The sequence below is a fragment of the Ostrea edulis genome, chromosome 1 (genome assembly GCF_947568905.1).
Source record: "Ostrea edulis chromosome 1, xbOstEdul1.1, whole genome shotgun sequence".
Classification (NCBI taxonomy): domain Eukaryota; kingdom Metazoa; phylum Mollusca; class Bivalvia; order Ostreida; family Ostreidae; genus Ostrea; species Ostrea edulis.
In genome coordinates this window covers 84,833,477-84,845,747 of record NC_079164.1, presented here as the reverse complement: position 1 = coordinate 84,845,747, position 12,271 = coordinate 84,833,477, and positions in this window count along the sequence as shown.

Sequence of the window (12,271 nt, the reverse complement as noted above, 5' to 3'; positions counted from 1 at the left end):
CAAAAGATGTGTCACGACCATTACCAAAGGTCAAGGTAAATTGGAAAAATAAGTTTAAAGTTTGGACTAAGGCTGAGGGAGGGGATTACCGAATTCTTATTCAGTCATGCATGACTGAATGAAGGGCATTTAGAAAAGGTCAAGATCACAGGAATCAACATAATAGTTTGGTCCATAGTCATCTGGATTATACAACACAGAGGGTCTCATATTGATCAAAGCGGATTTCAAATTGATGGTTTTTCATCTCTACGTCTTAGTTTGGGTAAGGAAAGGTATTAGACCCTGTAGGACAGGTGTAATTAATTTTTAAGAGTGTTGAAACACTCCCATCTTTTCTGTCAGAAAAAGCAATCAGAAACAATTTAAGATGAAACAGAGTCCATTCAGTCATGAAATTCATGAACGACATTGGTAACAATACAAGACGAAGTGAATCAAAAAGTCCGAGTTTGATGTTGTTCTACTTTAGCAGTATTTCCCTTGTCAATCAGGGCACTGAAATTATTACCTTTACATACTCCGTATAATGCAGAAATATAATGTACATTTGAATTTTATATTTTAGATATAGATAAGAGTCGCTTACAGACTTCATTATACAAATATGAATAAAATTAAAATGAATGTCAATAAATAAAATTTCTGGACAACCAGAAGTCTCTGTAAAGAATGAAAATATAAAGAATTAGTAAATTGATATGAGAAAATTCTTCATTTTTATCAGATTCCATTCAAATCAAACAGAAGTTGTAAGAAGAATAAAAGTTATAACTGATTTTTACAGATTTTATTTTACCAACATTGGCCGTACTGACTTACTAAAACTGAGAACTTGAAGATAACGAAGAGTGGTCAATATCATAAACCCTACAAAGAATATGAAATAAGAACAAACACGGACCCCTAGAAACTCCAGAGGTGGAATCAGGTGTTTAAATGAATAAAATGATTTGATATAAAGAATTGTCTGTTTATTGTACAACCTAGAAACTCTCGATAAAACTAAAACTGGCAGTCCAAAGTTTGAAATGGAAATGCTTTTAACGTTTTTATCATTTAAGTCGCCATTGACAGAATTCTGCAATCCTCGGCTAATCTACAGCAAATCTCCTTTATTTTTAGAATAATCATGGATCTATCAAAATCACCACAGAATATCCCCAGTGTTTTAAAAAGTATACAACCATTTCCTTTGCATTTAATTAAAAATATCTAAATAGCATAAAATACGGTTTGATAATAAACAATGAGTTTGTTTCTTGTAATAATAGAATTAATTTAAAATTAGTACTTCTTTTATTAATCATGACGTCATGTAGGACATGTATGAAAATTTTCAACCTATGAAATTCACAACAGTACAACTGCTATACTAGTATATCTACATTCACTGTATCTTTTCTTTTAAATTTCTTTTGAAATTGGCATTGCTTTCATCTGCGATGATGAATACATATTTGTTGCAAACTAGTTTTATCCGGTTTTTTAGTACCACCTGTCTGCGTAATCATTACCAAAATATGGAGCGTCATCAAGATTAAAGGGCGCATTCCCTGTTCCGTTTAACGTTACGAATGGGTCAACGATATGATATTTTAGTACTTAAATCTAATTTGTATCTTAAAAATCACATAAAAATATAAATATAAACAATAAAATGTCTTCCTTTATCTCATCGGGTGATAAACCGCAAAGGCGGGATATGATTTTTTTTTCTGCAGTGCTTGCTTCCTTCATTACTCGATGAAACAACAAAGAAAACATTTTATTGTTCAAATTTACAAAGAATCACTCAGTCTATGTACTTGGGACATTGAGAAAACAATATCTCATAAGACAAGGAGTGGAGCTCGTAGATTTATATACAAAATATCTCAATGTTTGAGAGAGGCAGCATAACGACCGTGGGGGAAAACAACAGGTGGATGACAAAAGGCAGGGTTCCCAAAAACATTGAAATGCATGGCTTTTGATATCGGTTACAAGGGGGAAAGTAGAAAAATACTGTAACATTATCAGTGAATCAAGGTCTTTTGGATGTTCTGATATAGAAACGACTTAAAATCATAGTCAGTATTACCAGATAAGAGCAGGTAGTCTTCAGAAAAGGAAAGAGCTACTGTGACCAAGTATTTATGCTGAGAAACATAACGGAACCGTGCATGAAAAGACAAAGACAATTTATCATTAGCTCCATAGATTTCGAGAAAACCTTTGATAGCATTCACATTACAAATTGTGGAAGATCCCAGGGCACTATGGTAGATCTTATACACGTAACAACAATCCACGTAGAATTTAAATGTTCTGTTGGTAGATCATCAAACACTTGCTTTCTTGTGAAATCGGGAATAATGCAAGGGTGTGTGATATTAGCGCTGTTATTCATCATAGCAGTAGACTGGGCAATGAGATCAACCCTTCGCAAAAACTGCATAAAAATCGGATGGACTCTTTCCAGTAGTCTGGAAGACCTAGATTATGCACTCGACATAGATCTCGGATGTAATACGATGGCATCCATGAGCGAATTTGATGCATTGTCAATTGTGACGTCACAGCAATGCATCAAATTTGCTCATGGATGCCTTCGTATTACATCCGAGATCTATATTGAGTGCGCGAGACATTCGAGGAGTTCCGATTGCCTGCCCTGGACCCGATGGGGGCCTTGAGCGGCCCCAGACCCCTCGCCGTACAATAGGCGTACACATTAATTAACTCAGGCTACGCCACTGGCATTAACTTGTTTGTCAGTTCCGGTAGCTTGCCTCGATTTAAAAACTGATTATACGCAGAGCAAGTTCTTGCGTATCGAATCAGTTGAGAGATATAAACACCATATGCAGGTGATAATGGAATATTGCTAAATAAATATAGAAAATTGACGACGGAGAAGCTAAAATCATCCTGTTTGTCATGAAGTTGAGTTACTTATTTGCCGTTAATATTCATTTCAATAAGATATCTAAGTACGAAGCAGATGTGGAGGACTCTATGGTATCTTTTATCTCGAGTTCACACCAATGAAAGGTGAAGATATATAACAAACAGTGATCAATCTCATATCGATATATCGAATCGACATATGAATGAAAATTATTATTGATAAAACGTCGCTAATATATCTAAATGTAAAACTTGTACGGTACCAATTTTGATGCACCAGATGCGCATTTCGACAAAATTTTAATAATGTCTCTTCAGTGATGCTCAACCGAGATGTTTGAAATCCGAAATAATAATAAACCTGTAAAAGCTATTTTAAGGAAAAACAGTGTGCCAAAAATGTGGAGTCAAATTCGTCTAAGGATAAGAGCTATGCATGAGGGAGATAATCCTTAATTTTGAAATGAATTTCTAAATTTTACCACAGCAAGTATACATACATCCGTATTTTCAAGCTAGCAACGAAGTACTTAGCTACTGGGCTGTAGAAACCCTCGGGGAATAACAGTCCACCAGCAAAGGCCTCGACCAAGGGGTCATAATGTAAAACTTGTACGGTACCAATTTTGATGCACCAGATGCGCATTTCGACAAATAATGTATCTTCAAGTTGAAGGCCACAATAGGAGATTTTTTTCTTCTGATATAGAAGCTTTTGAATAAAATCTGCTTCATAAGAATATAAAAACAGGTCAGCTAACAAAGGAGCACAATTTGTGCCCATGGGAATTGCAACAGACTGTTGGAAGACCTGATCACCAAAGACTACGAAGATATTGTCAACGAGGAACTCCAGCATATTTTTTATTTCAACTTCAGAGTCTTTGTGCATGAAATTCAGAGTGGCGTTTAACAAAGTAATTTTTTGGATGACTGATCACTAGATAGGAATATTTCCATTTTCCATTTCTGTTGAAGAAGCAACCGTATATGATGTCCAAAAGTCTAGTCTTTAATTTATCGTTAGGAATGGTCGTGTAAAGTGTTGAAAAGTCATACATTTTGATGTTGTTTATCTGAGAAAAGTATATAGCTGAATGGGACTGGGGAACATAGAAAATGTATCATACTTTACATATACCGAGAGGATCCGGATTAGAATAGATCATCAGTACCCCTTGCTTGTCGTGCGAGGCGACTAAATGGGGCGGTCTTTCGGATGAGACCACAAAATCCGATGCCCCGTGTCGCAGCAGGTGTGACACGATAAATATCCCTCCCTGCTTAAAGGCAGTAAGCGCCGAGCATAGGCCTACATCTTGCAGCCCTTCACCGGAAATGGTGACGTCTCCATGTGAGTGAAGAATCTTGAGAGGGACGTTAAACAATAAATCAATCCTTTACACATATGGGAAGTGTTATGACATCAGATGATGACGCTGACAAGGACATAGAAGCAAGAACATGAAAAGCCAGAGGATCCTTCATCAAGCTTAAAAAGTATGAACATCAAACATCATCAGTAGAAAGACTAAGTTCAAAATGTATAACAGCTGTGTACTATCAGTTTAATGAGTAATGAAAATTTACACAAAATGACAAAACTCGAAAGACATGAGGACAATACTGACAAAATACTGATGGCCTTGGATTGGCCACATCTTAGCAAAGCCAATAAGAGTGGCACTCAGATTGTTGAGCTTGATGCACGGACGCATTTTTGTGAGGAACTCAGAGCCACAGTAAATGGGGAATCGAAACTGATTGAAACTATATAGATATTTTAAATACGTAGTTAATTTGGGTGCCACCCGTGCAGTCATTGCCAGTATAATTTACCCCCCCCCCTTTATTCCATATATAATACACAGGTTAGTTCTTACCAATTCAAGTAACAACTCAAGAACAAGGATTTGTGTAAGTTTATTAACTGTTAGAAATGTCTACTTTGTTGTTGAACTTTTACTCATAGAGTTGCGTTTTCTCTCTCACTCGTCTCAATCGTCACTCCCACCACGATGACATCGAAGCTCGTTATTGATTACAAATTCACTGCCTTAACAAATAAATATTAAATTCATAACCTCCCTCCCAGGTACGTTGCAGGTTCCTTTTCTGCTTGTCAACAATTTTAAAAGACAATTTCTCCGACGACTGTCCCTACACTTTGAAAAACGATGCTACGTGTCTGCGTACTATTTTTAAAAAATATTGACTCAGCACTACGAAGTAAATTGGTTTTTTTTAAATTGGCAGCCACCATGTATAAATTAAGTGGCGACCGCCAGATAAATTAAGTGGCGGTGCTTTTGATAGTGTTTGGCGAGCAGGGTTATGGCGTAAATTATTACAGTACAACATTACAGGCAAATGCCTTAAGGTTATTGTAAATATGTGCAATGGATGTAAATCAAGAATAGCTTTGAATAATGAATTTTCAAATTATTTTGCATATAAAATCGGTTTGAGACAAGGGGGGGGGGGGGGTATCCCCCATCCTTTTTGCCTTGTTTTTGAATGACCTTGAAAATAACTTTATTGATAGTAATGTTGAAGGGGTTGCGCTTATTTCTGAAGAAATGGAAAATGATTTAAATGTATTTCTAAAACTAATGATTATCCTTTATGCCGATGATGCAGTATTTATGTCAAACTCAAAAGAAGATCTACAGCATCAGCTTGATTGCCTTTTTAGATATTGTGAACAGTGGAAACTTAAAGTAAATGTCGATAAAACAAAAAATATGATTTTTTCAAAAAGTAGATTGCCTACCAACTGTCGTTTCTTTTATGATGGTAAAAAGCTAGATATTGTCAAACATTAAGTATTTGAGTGTTTCTTCTCCAGATCTGGATCCTTCTTTGAAACCAAACACTTTTTAGCAAAAAAAAGGCAACAAAGGCTACGTACGGAATCGTTAAAAAGCCGCGAAATCTAAATGTATCGATTACTGACCATTTGCATTTGTTTGAGAAAATTATCATGCCAATGTTGTTATATGGATGCGAAATATGGGTTTTGGTAATAACGATGTTATTGAAAAAGTACATTTAAAATTTTGTAGAATTCTTTTGAATCTGAATCAAAGTACGCAAAAAAAATATGATATATGGAGAATTGGGCAGATACCAATTAGATATCTATATCAAAACCAGAATTACAAATTTTTGGGCCAATATTGTCAATGGCAAAGAAACAAAATTGTCATATCTACTTTATCAGCTTATATATAAACAAAACATTTAAATGGTATCTAAACGAAATGGATAAAAAAAAAATGGTAAAAGCATTATTGGTGATTACGGCTTAAGTATTATATGGATATTCCAATATTTACAAAACAAAAGGTGACTTAAAAATTCATTAAACAAAAATTACATGATCAATTCCAGCAGCAATGGTTGTCTGAATGTAATAATTGTTGTAAAGGTAAAATTTACAACTTGTTTACAAATCTTTTTAAATGTCAAAATTATATCTTATCAAATTTGGATATTTATATGCAAGATTCAGAATGACAAATCACCGCTTACCAATAGAATCTGGGAGATGGTCTAGTATCCCCAGAGCAGATAGAAAATGTAACTTGTGTTATTCCGAAATAGGCGACGAATTTCATATTTTTTCATGTGAAAATTTAAAACACTTTCGAAAAATGTACTTACCACAAAAATTTCATCATAGACCAAATATTTTAAAATTTTACGATTTATTTTCTTTTACGAATTTCAAATTGTTGTTGAATTTATCTAGATTTATTGAAACTATCAATGAGATGGTCAACCCTCCAAGTTGAAGTTAATTTGCCAATTATATTCCGTAATATTCATTATAGTGTATGTACCTCAACACTCATGTACATGTATATATAAATTTTAGTGTGATTGTCTACGTATTTCTCTGTGTCATGTTGATTGACTTGTGAGAATAAATGAATTGAAAAATGAATTGCCGGTTGCCAGTTAATCTATATGGCGGCTGCTAGACAATAAGTGGCAGCTGCCACGTAAATTAAGATTATTAACAAGAAATCAAAGTAATTATAAAACACACATTAGCTATCTTTTCATGAAAAGGTGAAGATAACGTCCGATTTAAGACGTGTGAAGTTTCCCCTTCCTCTGTGAAAGCAACGCTCTATATGACCTTCCTTGGTGGTAAAAATATGTTTCATGTATTCTTTCAGTCCATAAGAACTTCGTAGATATGTAGGGTTTCTTGAAGGCCTGCGGGAAAAAAAAAGTCCTAAGATATGATTTAGGAACATACTAACATACCTTACTTAGCACGTAGCTTGACGATATCTTGTGACCATCTTAAATCAGGACATCCCAATTACTTAGGAACATTCTTATTCCTTTTCATTGATTTTCACATTATAATGTTTGTAACAAATTTGCTGTTAAATTACATTTGCACTTAGAAAAAATGATAATACGATATCTTTATATAATATATATATTCTTTATTATAGATAACATATTTGATACATATCATAACTAAAAATTATCAGTTTATCTACTACTTTTAATCGAAATGAAGAAAAAAAAAGTGCACGGATATTGTAGGGGTTCGAACCCATGCATTTGTGTACATGCAATTGTATGTTTATTTTTACCCACAACAGAATGCTAAACCACCGAGCCACACATTAATTTTTTAATTTGTTTTGTGGGTAGTCTCATTATTATGCCATTATGTATTCTACAAAGACATTGTAAGGAAAGTTAAGGATTTATTTTCTAAAAGAATTCATCAAGGGTCGTTTGCTTTCGTTTTAAGGATTGTATTTTACTGTTTGTTGCATATAGTGCACACACTCTCAAATACGGATAAGTCTACCTTTGGCTGTGACATAAAAAAAGAAAACCCGCATTTCATCACAAAGGCTGAGATTTTTATCGTATTTTGGACAAAAATTGTTTGAATTCCCTCATCTTCTTCCTCGTTACGATTCTTCTCCTTTACGTCGTCGTTTACAATCTCGTCAATCGTGCTTACACAAGCAAGATAATGATGAGACACGTCTTCAAACGAACAGTCAATGAGATCTATTCACCCCTTATACCACCGAGCAAGTACTTTTTGGAGTATATTAATTGGCCTAATGGTGTTATGACTATATCGATTCAATACGGCACCCGCCCTCTATAAACCACACGTGTATATAATTACACATAATTACTTTATAAAAACATTAGATAATACGTACCAACGATGAGTTTATCGAAATTATATTCAATTATCCGTCATTACTTAAGCACTCTAATTTCTATAGAAGACAAAAACTTCTAGATTGTTTTGGTTACTTACCCCTAGTGGAAACGTTATATCGAAAGTTGTTTTTTTTTTTTTTTAAATATCTAAACATCATAAAAGTTGTTTTGTTGGGTTTTTTTGCGTTATAAGCGAAAACGTTAGAACCACATTTTGGGGTATGATTTTGAATAGGAATCATCGGGGGATATTTTATTCGTTATAACAGTAAATGTTATAATTGCTTACTGTATTCACGGTGACAGTAGTCTCTAGATATTCTGTAAGCTCTCCACGTCAATATAATAACTGTGTCATATTGATAATCTAGGATGATCAGGGCGAACTTATTTTTAGATTTAGGAAGGTTTCAAGAAACTGATTTAGGACTGAGAAATACTTAGGACATATCGTGAACATACATGCTGGTATTTGACGAGTTAAAGACTTTTCTTTTTGGCAACACACACGATGTCGATGGCAGATATGTATATGTCCAGAAAAAGACATGATATGTTAGTTACAATGCAATACTTTATTCTTTTTATGTCTCCGTAATCGGAAATTCGGGACATATAGTTTTTGGTCCGTCCGTTCGTCTGTCTTTCTGTCTACAAAAACTCTAACCTCGACCATAATTGAATACTTAGTGCTAACACTAGGGCTTTAATATTTCACATGGGTCATATTTCTTGTGACAATATCCTGGGTTTTTTGTTTTTGTTTTTGGTACAAGAATTACTTTCCTACCATACGGGTGCATCAGTTAATGCTATTACATGTACATAGCATTTTTGCGTTTCTGGCTCAAATATATACAGAGACAGCATTAACCACAGTGACACACAGACAAGAGTATGTTCTCTCTAAATATTATCACTTGACGACAGTTTTAGATATTGTTTCCCGGAAACAGGAACTCCAGATTGTTGGATTTTAGATCAGCCTCTGCGAGTGACGTTTGGAGACATGCGCATATTTTGTGCAAGTTGGCGTGAAACTACAGTAAAAATTGTTAAACGTTTCTTTCAGGTGTCCACTTGCTGGAAGTGAGAAGAGCCAACTAAAGAATCCAAATAAATGCTTCAGAACTCTTCTGTTTTTCAAATTATGTGATAAATATATGATTAGCGGTGTGGTGATTAATTAAATCTTGTGATTTTATTGATATACCTACCTTGAACGTAGTAGGGTGTGGACAAGTGGGTTTGGGTTTTTTATGTGATGCGCTTCACATTACCTGAATGTTTAGGTGTATGTCATTGGAATTTCAAGCGTAACACGAGGAAAACAATTAATTATTAAGTTGAATAACTGAATTAGATAATGGAAATTTAGATAGAACATGAAAATGACATCAGAATTGAGCCCAAAGAACCAATTAATACTTGTAATCCTTGCATAACCAGTCTTTATATTGGGTGTAATTTAATAGCACACGTATACTCGGTTTTACGGGATTTTAAGACTCAGAAGAGTACTTCTGATAGAAGGGCCATTTCCATCTTCTTTCTGTACAGAATGTTCAATACTCTAAATAGGAGTAAAGTTCACAGTACGTTGGGTCTTAAATCAACGTATATTTATACCTCTTTAGAGATATAGTCTTATATACTTCAGAATCTCATTATTTGTCTCGTCTGGCAATTACCCATCAATGCTATAAAATTACACTCAAATGGGGGGTCAAGTTGTAAACAGAGCACTAATAACGGGGAATTAATCTGCCATCTTCCTCATCAATTTGGTAATAAACAAAGCTGACACGTGAAAGAGGCGCGAGTCCCGTCTCGTTTTTAGGGTATATTAACACTGAGAAGGGTTATGCAGTTATTGCGTATTCGTTCACTGCACTTAGTTTGGAGAGTACACAATGTACATACGTCTTGTATATTAATGGTCCTGTGTGTAGTCGACGCTTGTGCTCGAATAGTGATACTCGACGCTTGTGTTCGAATAGTGATACTCGAAAATGTATGTCATCTGCTTTAAATATACGAACTTTTATCGCAACATGTCATATAGTCATGTATCAGACGAAGAGAATTACACATAAAAGGTTGTTTTTTTTTCTAGAAGAGAAAAACTGTAGCCTCTTTTTTGTACTTACAACAATGACGATGACAAAAGATTATTCTCATAAACTGACAAAATGTGCAGTCTAGAGATACATTATATTAATATAGTTAAATACATGCATACGTAAGAAAAATTAATTACAGTATCTGATAATGAGCTAACTAGAAGAGCTAACTCTCTCAATAATAGTTTTTAATTTATATATATATATATATATATATATATATATATATATATATATATATATATATATATATATATATATAAATTTACATACTTTCATCAATTTAATTTTATTTGTTGTGTTAAAAAGTTGTTGAAACTTATACACATTTCGGTGTAAATGAAAGTACAGTGTACTTTGGTACATAGAGTAATCTTGATTGCAGTATAGATGGATCATTACAATTAAATAAATAATGGTACTCGTCGCCAATTTCATTTTTCAAACATAAAACACGAAAAACTAGTACTTGAGATCAGTAGACGGCAAAATTAGTATTCTGACGAAGGTGTGATACCATACGGGGTCTGAAGTAGTATTCCAAGTTGCAACAAGATTGACACGAATGCAATTATATTTTGGTCAGCGGTTCGTCTCCCAAAACCAGTAATTATAACACCAAATGTGTTAATTAACACGGACACGCTTTGTGTCCTACACACAAACAGGTGTTTTAGAAACGCGTGCCGCGAAAGTAATGATATAGTAGTAATTATAGAATTAATCGCTACCGGTATAGTAGCCACGAGTTCAATTTTAATTAGCCTGTCTGCGATTCACCAGGGTACAAAACACCGCCGACTTAGTGAGTAATAATTATTATCCACGGCTGTCTTTTATCATCATAACCTTACCTTTTCAGCAATGCAAACTACGTCACTTTGTAGTAATATCATTTGTATTAAATGGGTCTGAATGAAATCATTTAATCGTGAGATACTAAGGAGAAGAAGTTGTTAAATAAAGTTTTTTAAATGATAAAAAAAGGAATCTGTTTTGAATTCTTTTAAAGAAATTTACATAAATCTGCCCGAAAGCCCTCCGTATTCCTCAGTTATCAGTTCTGCCAATGGCGTATGCATATAAGCCGACTGTTTACTGGAATATTCCCCATTCCCCACCTTTGTCACTGCTTAGCGATTAACGTGTTTAAATTTCCATCCATCAAGAAAACATATTCGGAAAAGAGAAGAGTAGCATGGGTCATTTGTGGTCATCGATCACACTTGTCAAATACTGTGCTATATTGTTGGAGAATTTGAATTCTTGAACGAATACATTACATGACCTACTCTATTGTAAAGATTTTTTAAAAAATTAATTTAATTTAAACAAGGACTGGTAAAGTTTTAATTTTAAAGTTAAAATTTTATGTCCACATGTAACATTTTAAAAGCCGCGACTGAAACGAATCAGAGAAAATCGTGCATATGCTATAGACGTTCCACATATACTACTTCAGTATCCAATTTAAGCGACATTTTATCCTTGATGAGTTGTTTATGCAGAATGTCAGCATGATTTGGAATTGTTTGAAATACACGTCCATGAAATGAGGTAAACTTCTGTGTTTCAAAAAATGTTAGCAAACTAAGAAGTAGAACTGATATGCCAAAACGGGATTTGGTAGGATCGTGATTTAGGGGCTCTTATGGTTCGACCTCTTGAGATGTCTCACGAGATTTCAACAACTGGGCGATTATTAATGGTGGTAATGTGACAAATACGAATATAATTGAAATTTCTTTGAGATAAGCCACAGGTTTGATTAAAAAAATTCATCCGATCTGACAACAAAACAGCTAAATAAAGACGAATACTTCAGTTTAACACAGCTAGATCAAACTAGAACTGGGAGCCGGTGAACGCTATCCCGTTCATTTACAGAAGGCGATTAATACCACATAAGCGTTTTGGGTCTCTTTGGTTTAAGTGTAGAATGATTGACATTTGTGTTCTTTATGCGGCTGGAATGTAACGATCAAAGACAACAGCACCTGATCTGATTAAAGCAATTTCAAGATTTGTTGCAATTGTAT